This window comes from Calidris pugnax, unplaced genomic scaffold (genome assembly GCF_001431845.1).
Source record: "Calidris pugnax isolate Ruff unplaced genomic scaffold, ASM143184v1 scaffold54, whole genome shotgun sequence".
In the NCBI taxonomy this organism is placed as follows: domain Eukaryota; kingdom Metazoa; phylum Chordata; class Aves; order Charadriiformes; family Scolopacidae; genus Calidris; species Calidris pugnax.
In genome coordinates this window covers 4,503,979-4,515,039 of record NW_015090864.1, presented here as the reverse complement: position 1 = coordinate 4,515,039, position 11,061 = coordinate 4,503,979, and positions in this window count along the sequence as shown.

Here is an 11,061-nt window from a genome sequence, read left to right as displayed (position 1 = left end):
AAAACAAAAAAAAAAAAAAAAAAAAAAAAAAAAAAATTTGCTCCTTTCTAAGAATAAGACCTGGATGCAGCTCCTTACCAGACACAGGAGAACTGTCATAGTGCTGGTTGGGATAACAGTATTGGCCTCCTATAGCCTGGATCCAATCTTGGGACCTCATCATATACCATTCCTAACAAGGAGGTGGGTTAAGAGAGCAAAGAGAGGGAGCAGATCCCTGTGCATGTACCATGTCACTTTGACAACCAGCTTCAATCCTCCCAATAACCTCTCTCTTTCATGTTGTCTTTCCCTTGGTGAGCTTGTAGACCTACTTTGTACCTTGTCTGGCTCTTGTCTTATTTGTTTCCTTGTCCCTGTAGCAGCAAAAGACATCCCCATAAGTGCTGGCAATGCAATAAGAGTGCTTCTTGTTGCAGTGCGATTGATTTCGCTGTCACTGATGCAGGAAGCATCACTGGGGACTGAAATGACTTCAAACTAGCTTAACTGATTAAGCAAAGCAGCTGAAATGGATATTAGTACCCTGTATGGGCCAGAGGCATTAGAAGCCAAAAGCATGGCAAGGCACAAGGAAAGCAGCTTCCAGCTGTGCTGAAGGGAGAGAAATGAGGGGAAAATGGGGAAGTTGTTTCCTTATTTTATTCAATCTCCATCTCAGCTTCACAAAACTGGAGAAGAATTTGGGTTGTCAGGGACCTCTGGAGGTCTGTAGCTCAATGCCCTGATCAAAGCAGGTCTAGGTTCAAGGTCATATTTTGTTGTTCAGGGCCTTGCTCCACTGGGTTTTGGTTATCTCCAAAGATGAAGACTTCTCACTCTCTCTGGGCTTCTCTTCTAGTTCTTCGATACTCTCACAAGAAAGACGCCCTTCTTCACGTCCAAAAATAATTTCTCCTTCTGCAGCTTGTGCCCATTTCATCTTCTTCTGATGACCAAATGTCACATTTCTCATCCAACTGAATATTCAGAAGAAAAATACACCCAAGGAAAATCGCTAGAAATTGGGTGCATTTGAAAAATTTCACCCATTCTCAGCGTCCTCCCCCTCAGCTCCCCTGGGTGTTAAATATTAGAGTAAGGAGATGCTGGCTTTGATACAGAAGTAGTAATTCTCTGCCTGAGGTATTTCCTTTCCTGGATCTCCTCCCTTTCAACTCAGAGTGGGTTTTTTTATTATTACTTTTTATTTTAATTCGGTAGTATTTGCCTATTTCCAACACCTCCCCCACGTGGCATGATGTCAAACCAGCAGCAAGCAGGCCAGCAGGAATGTATATTCCCCTTACCTTCAGCACTACAGTGGAAGCTTTTAAGACACAGCCAGGGCAATTGCTCAGCAGAAGGCCCTCTTGCAAGAATGTCACCATGTGCTTCCCCACACAAGGCATCCAGAAGGCTCCTGCTGTTGCTGGCAGATGGTTGGAGGGTCAGCCACCACGGTGCCAGGGCTTTCTGGACGGATTCACTGGGATGAAGGTAAGCAGAATTACTGCTACGTGTCTGGGGAGAGAAGGCAAGACCAGGGCCAAGGTTGGGGACCCCCACGGTATGCATTTGGAAGGGCTGCCTCTCATGCTCCCTGTGATTACCTAGGCAAGGACTGGCACTTTCCAATTGTCACGAGCCTTGCTCCGCTCTTGGCCTCTGTGCAATCCTGTGGGAGTGAGGTCCACAGGCCACTGGGAAATCTCCACATTGGAATTTGTTTTTCCTTTACTAATTCCCTTTTGTTATTACTTTTATCCCATGTCAAAGGCTAAGAGAACTGCAGTACCTTGTCTGTCTGAGAACTGTGACAGAGGCTAACATGAAACAAATGATCCAAGAACAATTTTATCCCATGTCAAAGGCTAAGAGAACTGAAGTACCTTGTCTGTCCGAGAACTGTGACAGAGGCTAACATGAAAAAAATGATCCAAGAACAATTTTTTTTAACCCACTAACATATAAATGATCCAACAACAATTTTTTTTTTAACCCACTAACATATAAATGAGTTACTAAGAAAGCACTTTAGTTTCCCTCTTTCTTTTTTTCCAAAACAAACCAAATCCTTGACCTGCGTGGGCTATAACTCAATCAAAGTGTTATTAGATCAACCATCAGAAAATGACCAAACCCGAGGAACCAGATAAGAGGCATTTGGGGATACTAACAGAGGTATTTTTGGACCCAGGTGTTCGTTACAGGTCTAAACTTCAACTGGTTTTAAGGAGTTAAGCATAGTTCTGTGCTCTGCTCCAAGACCTGGGACTTGATCTTTTCCTGTGTCTGCTGACTCAAAACAAGGGCAATTTCTGTGCAGCTTTCACCACATCAGAACAACACATATACCCAGTAAGACAGAAGAGATACCCTTCTGTCTGAAAAAAATCTAGGGCCATGTATGAAAATTGACTTTAGGAAAAGAACTGAACATGTGAAGATTCTGAATGTGGTCGTGGGATCCAAAGTCCAGAAAGAAGCATGATCTCCTAGGCTTCTGCCATGAATATCTGGTGCCCTGTAACACTTTCCCTACTGCTGGTGACAATGATGATCTATTTATTTCATTATAGACCATTGCTGCCTGAGTATTTTAAGCTGCTGCTAATTAGCAATGTCTGCTTCAGTTGCCACTATAGCACTAATCTGGTTTCAGGTAGATTTAAGTGGACCAAAATGTTTCCATCTGTAATATTTCTGTCCTGTTCTTCCTGTAAACAAGAAAGGTAAGTGCTGATCAACTTGATAGATCAAACAAACATAACTAAGGTGGATCATTTAGATAACTAACGTTTATCAGACAGTCATTGCATATTCCCATATTCCTGGAGTGCAAGGTGGCTTTCCTGGACTATAAAAATAAAATGTATTGCTTGATTGCAGAAACCTGAACTATATTTCTTGCCATAAGGATTATCATGGGCCTATACAAGGCAAGGGTTTATGTCTTTAAAAAGCTCTGTTGCCACATATTTTCTAGTAAAACCTGGCTATGCAATTTGGCAGTGGAGCATCACCTGTATTTTCAGTCAGCTTCTTCATCTGAGATCTTGACCCACAAAGTGCTTCCTTACAGTCTGACTGAGAGGTGGGCATGCAGTCCCCTTAGCAAAAATGTCCTGCATTTCCACACCAAGGTGGACATCTTCCTTTCTTTGATGACATCAATAACCCTGGGCAGGGCTTATCTTAAAGAAAAGACCCTTAAATGTAGGCAGCTGAGAGCTTCTGTCTAGACGAGCTGAATGTCCAACTTCCTATAACTGTGAGTAGAGATCTGGGCCTTGGTTTAGTTGTTCAATTTGATATCCAGTGCCACTTGACATGCCTCAGAACAGTCAAAATACCCGTACACACTGCCAGATGGGACCAAGGATCTTTGGGGGACACTTCCTGGACAGCAGTTGGAGCCCATACAGGAGATCCAAAGCCATCCCAACGACACAAGGTGGGAAGGGAGTTGTGGCCCTTCCCAATAGACTCAAGTGCAGGAGCAGTTCCTGTGCTCAGCTGATGCCTGTGTATTCTAGAGAAAGCTGACTTTCCCTTCAGACTCCACTGTCTGTATTGACCAAATCTCCACCAACATCAGTGGGAACTCAGATGACTGGACATGATTTGGACACCCAGTGTTACACGTCAAAATTTTGTGATCTTCATTTCACACTGAACTGAATCAGGTCACATCGCCCTCAAGTGGAGAAAGGCAGGATCACAAAGAGCTGTACAAGCCACTCATCACCGGGGTGCTGTTTTCTTTTGAGGACACTAAAAAAATCAGGGACCTACCCACTCCTCCAGGACAATGTGTGCTATGATAAAGCTTGGTTGCAAGAACACAAAGGTTGCAAAGTACAGACCAAAAAAGATACGGTGGAGAAGGCCATATTTCATGCTGCCAAGCCACCACCATAATTCAACCACCTCGTACACTTTCATTATGATACTATCTCACCCAACTCAACATCAAACAAAAGGTGGTAGCAAAGCCAAGAATATAATTTACCTCTCCTGAATACCCACCCCATGCCTTAATCGCAAGAGAAAGTGTTTGTTTTATGGCACATTCTGCCTGTTTCACTGTCCACCTGGCACACTGAATGTGGTTGGGGCCCTCTGCTGAAATATGCAGGATCTTGTAAAAAGAAATCAAAATAGGAGATAAAACTGAACTCACGCAATCAATCCAATTTCTGGCACCTTCTAGCACCAAGGTGCTTGACTTTGCAAACCTTGGATTCTTAATACTGTTGTTGGATGGGCTTTCTCCAGGTTAAAAACAAAACAAAAAAACCCCCAACAATAACAAAAAAAAACCCCTAAACATCCAGTTAAAAACAAAACAAAAAAAAACCCAACAATAACAAAAAAAACCCCCTAAACAACCACCCCCTCCAAACAATATTGTAAGAATAAGAGCCCTTTTACATGGAAACATAGTGATTATACACACTTAAATCTAGAGCAAAATCTGAATCTACAGACAAAGATCTTTACAACTTGAGGGAATGATTGATGGTAGTGCCAGGTGATTATCTCCCATTTGGAGACATCACCAGAGGACAATACCCTGTGTACTCTGTTTACTTTCTAGATGGAGGAAGAATGCTGGAAACAAAATTTTCTGAATCCACCTGACCCCGTGAAGGAGCATTATCCAGCAGAGGCAGCTAACCTCACAGGATATGCAGGTAACACAAACCTGTGGTGTCTCCAAGCTAGTTCCCTAACTAGGAAGAGACCATCCTTGCTCACACACTGTCCTTTTTCAGTTCTGTTTCTTACTCCCGTAGCAGGGGAGAAATCTCCAGTGGAGTTGGTCCTATTGCTTGGGATTTTCTCTGTCCCATTCTCTTCCTCCAAGTCTATTCCTTCAGTAGATCTCCCAATTTATCCTTTAAACTTGATGTTCTGGTTGTAGAAACGGTTGAGCAATCTACCTGAAGTGAAGGGTGTAGATGAGATGTTCCAGGTTTATAAGGAACTATTCTGACTGCCTTGTACATGCCAGGCAAAGCGTTGGGGTCAAGAGAAGGTGGCTTCTGAGGCAAATCTTATCCTCTTAGATTGACAGCAAGAGTGTTTCCATTGCAGCGTAGCCTACGCTTAACCTGTTCCCAGGTTCCTCTTCCAGATTAGAAGCCTGGAGCAGCATTTGTGCAGCCCATTTTACAGCACAAGGACCTAATTACATTTTCCAGCTGTGCAGCAGACTCAAAGCAAAATAAAGCCTACTAATGTGCATTTCTTAGCTACCACTCTTGGACCTCTTGGAAGCAGTCCATGGCTCCCAGGCTAACAAGTGGTCTGAAGGATGCCTGCACCCTTCCCACTTCCATCAGGAGGGCTTTTCCACTTCTCATCCCTGCTCTTTTCATGCATCAGGCTTTCCCTTTCAACCCAAGTCCACTTAGCATCTCCTCAAACTGTTAATTGCCCTCTGGAGAACACCACAAAAACAAAGCCACTCTCTATTGTACCATATCGGCTTTGGCAGCAGCTGATGGGTATTTCCCTTCCCATTGCAAGAAGCCTTACAAAAGTCTTCCTGCTTCTGCCTCTGCATCCAGCAAGCCATTCCTCTGGCTCAGAGTGAATTTGTGTGAAGGCACCATCTCCTGCCAATGTGGAGAGGAGCCCGGGCACCGAAGGGGAGAACCCAGCAAGGTGCAGTTGGTCTGGGAACCAAACCAGCTGCTCTGAGGTAAGTGGTTAGCAAGAAACCCAGAAAAGTGTCATCATAACAGCCAAAACATGGTGCAGTGGAGAAGTGAAGGAAGGATTTAAGTATAAAAGAGAAGAGGAACGATGCTCTCCAAGAATTCTTTGCTCACCAAAACCAAAAGCAATCTTAATGAGAAATGCAGGCCTTGGGCAGTCACAGGGAGTCTATTTAAAGGAGGTTCATATTCTATCCCCTACAAAGTTTCATGGAGCATTTCACAGCATGTAAGGGATCATCTAACTTTATCTCCGCTATACAACAGGCTGTGAGCCAACCCTTTTTGGAGCCTGACAATGTAGATTTGGAAACAGTTCTTCACTGAAAAGGAGGCAAGAGTGTTATGTGCCGTGGCCAGGAGTAGGAGATACCAAGGTACCACAACCCAGAGGTACCTTACGGCCTCCTGACTGCGGGGTGAGTGCTCCCTCAGAAAATACAGCAGGGTTTGGGGCTATGCCCCCTGCTAATCCTTGATCATAATGTCATTCAGCAAACCAAATGCTTTGGCAACAGAGAAGCCTGGATGAAGGTAGACCTGAACTCCAGGGCTCTCGGAACGTGAGCCAGCCCAAGCACACTGGGCATCGCATCACTGGCCCAGCTTTGCTCAGCAGACAGAGTGGAATGAGTACAAGTTGGACCTGGCATGATCAGATCAATCTACAAATGATTACCTAGAAGGGCTTTACACCCTTTAGCCACTCTATTTGAGCCTAGTTCTTTTGGGAGGACTTAATATAGCACTTAACACAGTATCCTCTATGAAACAGTGTATGACAACCATTGGAGATAGCGCAGGGTTGTATATTGGCATATCTGAACTATTACGGACAGCTTAGGGAAATTTAGCATGAGTCAGACTGACCAGTAGGTAAAGAACCTGAGAATATCAAAGGTGTGAAGTATCTGGGGCTTTTCCTGGGGAAAAGGCTAAGAGAAACAGCTTGAGTGTCATGAAGCCAGGAAACAATTTTTTCCTTATTCGGATTCAGATAAAATGGTGTGATTGTAGCCATCTGCTTCAGCTACATGAGGATATTTTAAATTATTTCTTAAGAAAATAAAAGAGGGATCTGATGCCCCAATTGCATTCCTGTTCCCAAGATGGCATTCACCTCCACCTGCAGGTGCCCCAGTCTTGCATGAAATTTTATCACAACACTTATGCCAAAATTCTGCCTTAGTAGTCTATTTCCCTATTAACCTTTTAAAAAAAAAAAAAAACCTAACCAAAAAACCAAACCAACACAACACTTCCCTTCCGATGAAAGTATCTGTTTCCTCGTTTTACATTTGTGTTTATTTTTATTCCGCATTCACATTTGCATACAGTTCCTACCAATTCTACACGTCATTTTCCCATGCCATATCTGCCTTGCTTTATCCTTTGTTTGCCCATCGTAGTCACCGATTATACTGTTAAGCAAAATTTGCTTTAATCTGTCACCATGAAAACCTAATCACTTAGGGGCAGGCTCCCTGAATTCCTGTGAACAGTGACCTAATGTCTGGGAATCAACAGACCACACTAATAGGTAAGTAGAGGACACTTCTGAGCATGCTGAGGATGCTGAGACCACACAGACTCAGGACACGCTTGAGCGGTGGCTGAGTTAGGGTCAGCACCACAAGAAAATTCATGGTTTATGGACTCACCACGTGAAGCTTATTTTCTGCCCTTAAAAAGAGACAGTGACTGTACGGCTTTCCCTCTGCTACCTGCTGTGCCTTCCCTCCTTCAGGTGCTAACATCATCTTGGCTTCCAGTGGTTGAGGGTCAGGCTTTCACCATGGAAGGGCTCAGGCTTAAATCCCACATATGATCACAATGGCCACCTTCTCATTACACAAGCCCTCTCCTTCTATCAGTGACAACAGGAAAACCAGCTAAAGACTTTCCTTCCCTAAGTTTCCAGTAATCTCCTGAATGAGCCATCAGGGCCACCCATGCAGGGCTCCCTGGGTTTCCACAAAAGGCGCTGAGATGTGCTTCCACTCCCTGTAGGTGTGAGCTCAAAAGAAAACCAGCCTTGCTGACTCACAGGCCCCAGTATGGCTCTTCACCAGCTTGCTCCAGATGAGTCACCCCGTGGGTGAGTAATACGTTGCATCTGCAGTGCATATTTATGGCAGTTTTGCATTGACCATGTCAGCAGGGAAATTGTTTGTGTAGAGTAACCATGGAGAGAAAGGAAACGTTGAAGAGGACCAAGAGGTTAGGGATGAGGAAAAACCAAGAGGGGAAAACATATTCCACCCCCACAGCCCCAGAGTACCCTACATATGTGGAATCAGTGCTTAAAAAGGAAATATTTTCCTGTGGCTTTGTTTTTTTCCCTTCTCCTTTCCATGATGTTTTCCAGTTGGGAGAAGCTGAAACACTGTAAGAAGAAATAGTGTTGTGGTGGTGTCACCAGGGTCTGCAGTCCTTGCAAATCTCACAAGGAAGTGTGCTGGCAAAGTGGATTCTGATCTATGAGCTGTTCCCATGAGAATAGCTCTAAGCAGGTGCACTGAAAGTACCAGGCAGGTTCCCCTCAACAGTCCTTTGACCTCACCCTACATAATTCTGTGATCACATCTCACTGGTTTGGCTCAAAAATCATGACTAAGTGGATGCTGAGGGTACACCCCAAAACCTCACTGCCTTACTCTCTACTACGGTTTGGGAGGAAAACAGACAAGAGGGCTGGAAAAGGAATGGCTGTGTCACTTGTGTTCTACCAACCCCCACTGGTAGGAGAGCTCACGTATGTCTTCTTCTCCTCTCGATCAGTGTGGTTTGTATCATCCAGCCCACCTTTGCAAGGGAAAAGGCCAAAAAGATTCCATCATCTTATTCTTTACTGAAAGGTGAGTTATTTTTTTCCTGGAACAGTTCACACCACAGGATTTTCAAGGGGTGGTAAAGGATTATGACGTTGTTATTATTATGTGTTTTCATAAATGGTTAATCAGTCAATAGATATAGCCACCCATAAACCTTCCCACTGATATGGCTTTAACTGTCTCTTGGAGACAGGACTTGTACCTACAGCATCACTTTACTCTGTATCAACCCAATGAATTAGTCTTAAGCGTGGTCAGTTTTTCTCTTTTATTGTTGGTCTCGAGAGGAGAAGCACTTTTAAGCAATACATTTAAGAAGGCTGCGTGCCTGGATCAGTTATGAACATTATTCATTTGCCCACCTGACTCGTAGAAACAACATCTCCCCCTGCAAACAAGGGGAGGGGGCTGCGCTGCTTTGCTGATTGCAATGCAAACCAGAGCCAGACCCTGGCTGCGAGACAGAGCAGATAATATTCTTGCTTCTGCACAAAACAGAAGAAATACAAAGTAGAAATAATCTCTTCTTTAACTCTGCAATACAGAGCTCAACCTCTCATTCCATTCACAGCAAAACTCAGCTGAAAGTGCTTTTCTGGCAAAGATCATTTCTTGTAATCACTTAAAGTGAGGAAAGCAGCAAAAGCCAGTGGATATGTTCATAGACTGATTTGCTCTGGGGAAAGAGCTGTACTTTGTACCACTGAGAACCAATGTGCATACAATGGGTAAACACACAATGAGAACAAGCAGGTTTAATTTTCTTTGCAAACAAACTAGACAAGGGAAAGATTATCCCCTCCTTGGAGCTGGCTTAGTGAAGTTTACTGCTGACTAAAACTGCACTACCTTCCCTTTGTGGTGTGTTTACCTTGGATTGCACATAAAAATCGTGTATGCTGAGGTAAAAATAGCTACGCAGTTTATCAGCCTGAAGATAAGGCTCCTTTTCACGGCATTTTTTGTAAACGTACTGGCACTTTTCAGGCTCCATCACACAGTGACCAGTTTCCAACCGGTCTGTATGGCAGCAGGTCAGTCCCTCCAGGCAAGGAGCAAGGTGTGCTGGTGGTTACCTGCTGCAGAGGTAAGAGATGCACCCACAGCACAGGGACTGAGTTCTGAATGAAATTAAAGGCATTTAGCAGCTCTCTGGCTAGTGTGACCTCTTGCAACCAGTAACAGAGGTCCTTCTCGTGTGGGAGGAGCAGTGCTGCTACTGGATAACACCATTTCTTCTAACCCACCACCACCTATTGGATGTGTTTCACAACCTCCCCAGTCAATCAAAACCCATCAGTTAGTAAAAACTGCCCTAGACTGCTCTCTGCAGCCTAGATTCTGGCATGGGAAGTGTTGGTTTGTTTTTTTTTAAATTTACTTTCACGGAAGTAGTACCCTAACGTGACTGGCTGTCAGGTAACTCAAGGTACAGAAAATCTGGTAGACATTCCTCCACAGACCCAGAGAGCCAGGAGCAAACCCTGCCTGATGAGCATTAAGAAATGCAGGGATTAACTTGATTTTTTGGCCGAACTGAATTTACAGCTTGTCTGCATGAGGATGATATTTCAAACAAATGGAGGATATGAATTAAAGGCATCGTGATTGTGCCAGAATGGCTCCGCGTGTGCACTCATTTTTCTTTTCAAAATTCCTGCTTCTTTCTAGGAGGGACCAGGACAGAATGGCCATGCCGGGCAGGTCTCTGGTGGCAGCAAAGCCTCAGGGACCCACGGGTGAAGCACTGGCAACAACTTACCCTGAATCCTGGGAACATTTCTGGCAGCAGTAAAGCGTGACAAGGTTCAGGGCCAAAGGTTGAACGGGAGAGCCAAAATTCATGCTAGCACTGAGCTCTGTTTGCCCAGGGTGGCTGTCCTGAGTCCAAGAGAAGCTGGGATGATTTGCTAGCGTGACATTAGAACATGGAGATAAATTGATTAAACTACATTATGTTACTTTTACATTGGACAAATATAGGTACTTTTTTTTCATTTCTTGGTCTCTGTATAAGTCTGAAACTCTCTAGAGCAGAGAGGCACATCTGAAAAGCTGCACAGAAGCACAACTTTTGGGTCCTTCACACAGAGCATCCCAGCTCATTCTCACACACCTTGTCCATGGTGAGTCCTGTCTGTCTTACCCTCACATGTCTATCAGCTGTAGCTGTGCAGTCCTTTTCCAGCACCAAGTCATGGAATTTTTGGACCAAAGGTGAATATTTTCATGGAAGCAAGTTACCCTCAGGACTTCTTAAAGGTTTGAGAGGTCCTGGTGTGATTCTTCTCACCCAAAGTAGACACCCAAAATAGATCAGAGGAAACCTTCTTAAAAGGATGGACTGATTGCTTTGTACCATCCTGCTGGTCACTCTGAAAGAACGTGGATCCTCCACACCATCGGATGAGTAAGGTCAGAGAAAATTAATCTCACCTTAATCCCTCAGAGGGATGTGAGAGGTCAGCAGGCATCTGAAAAACAGCTATTAAGGCAGGTCTTCAGGCCCCATAACTGTG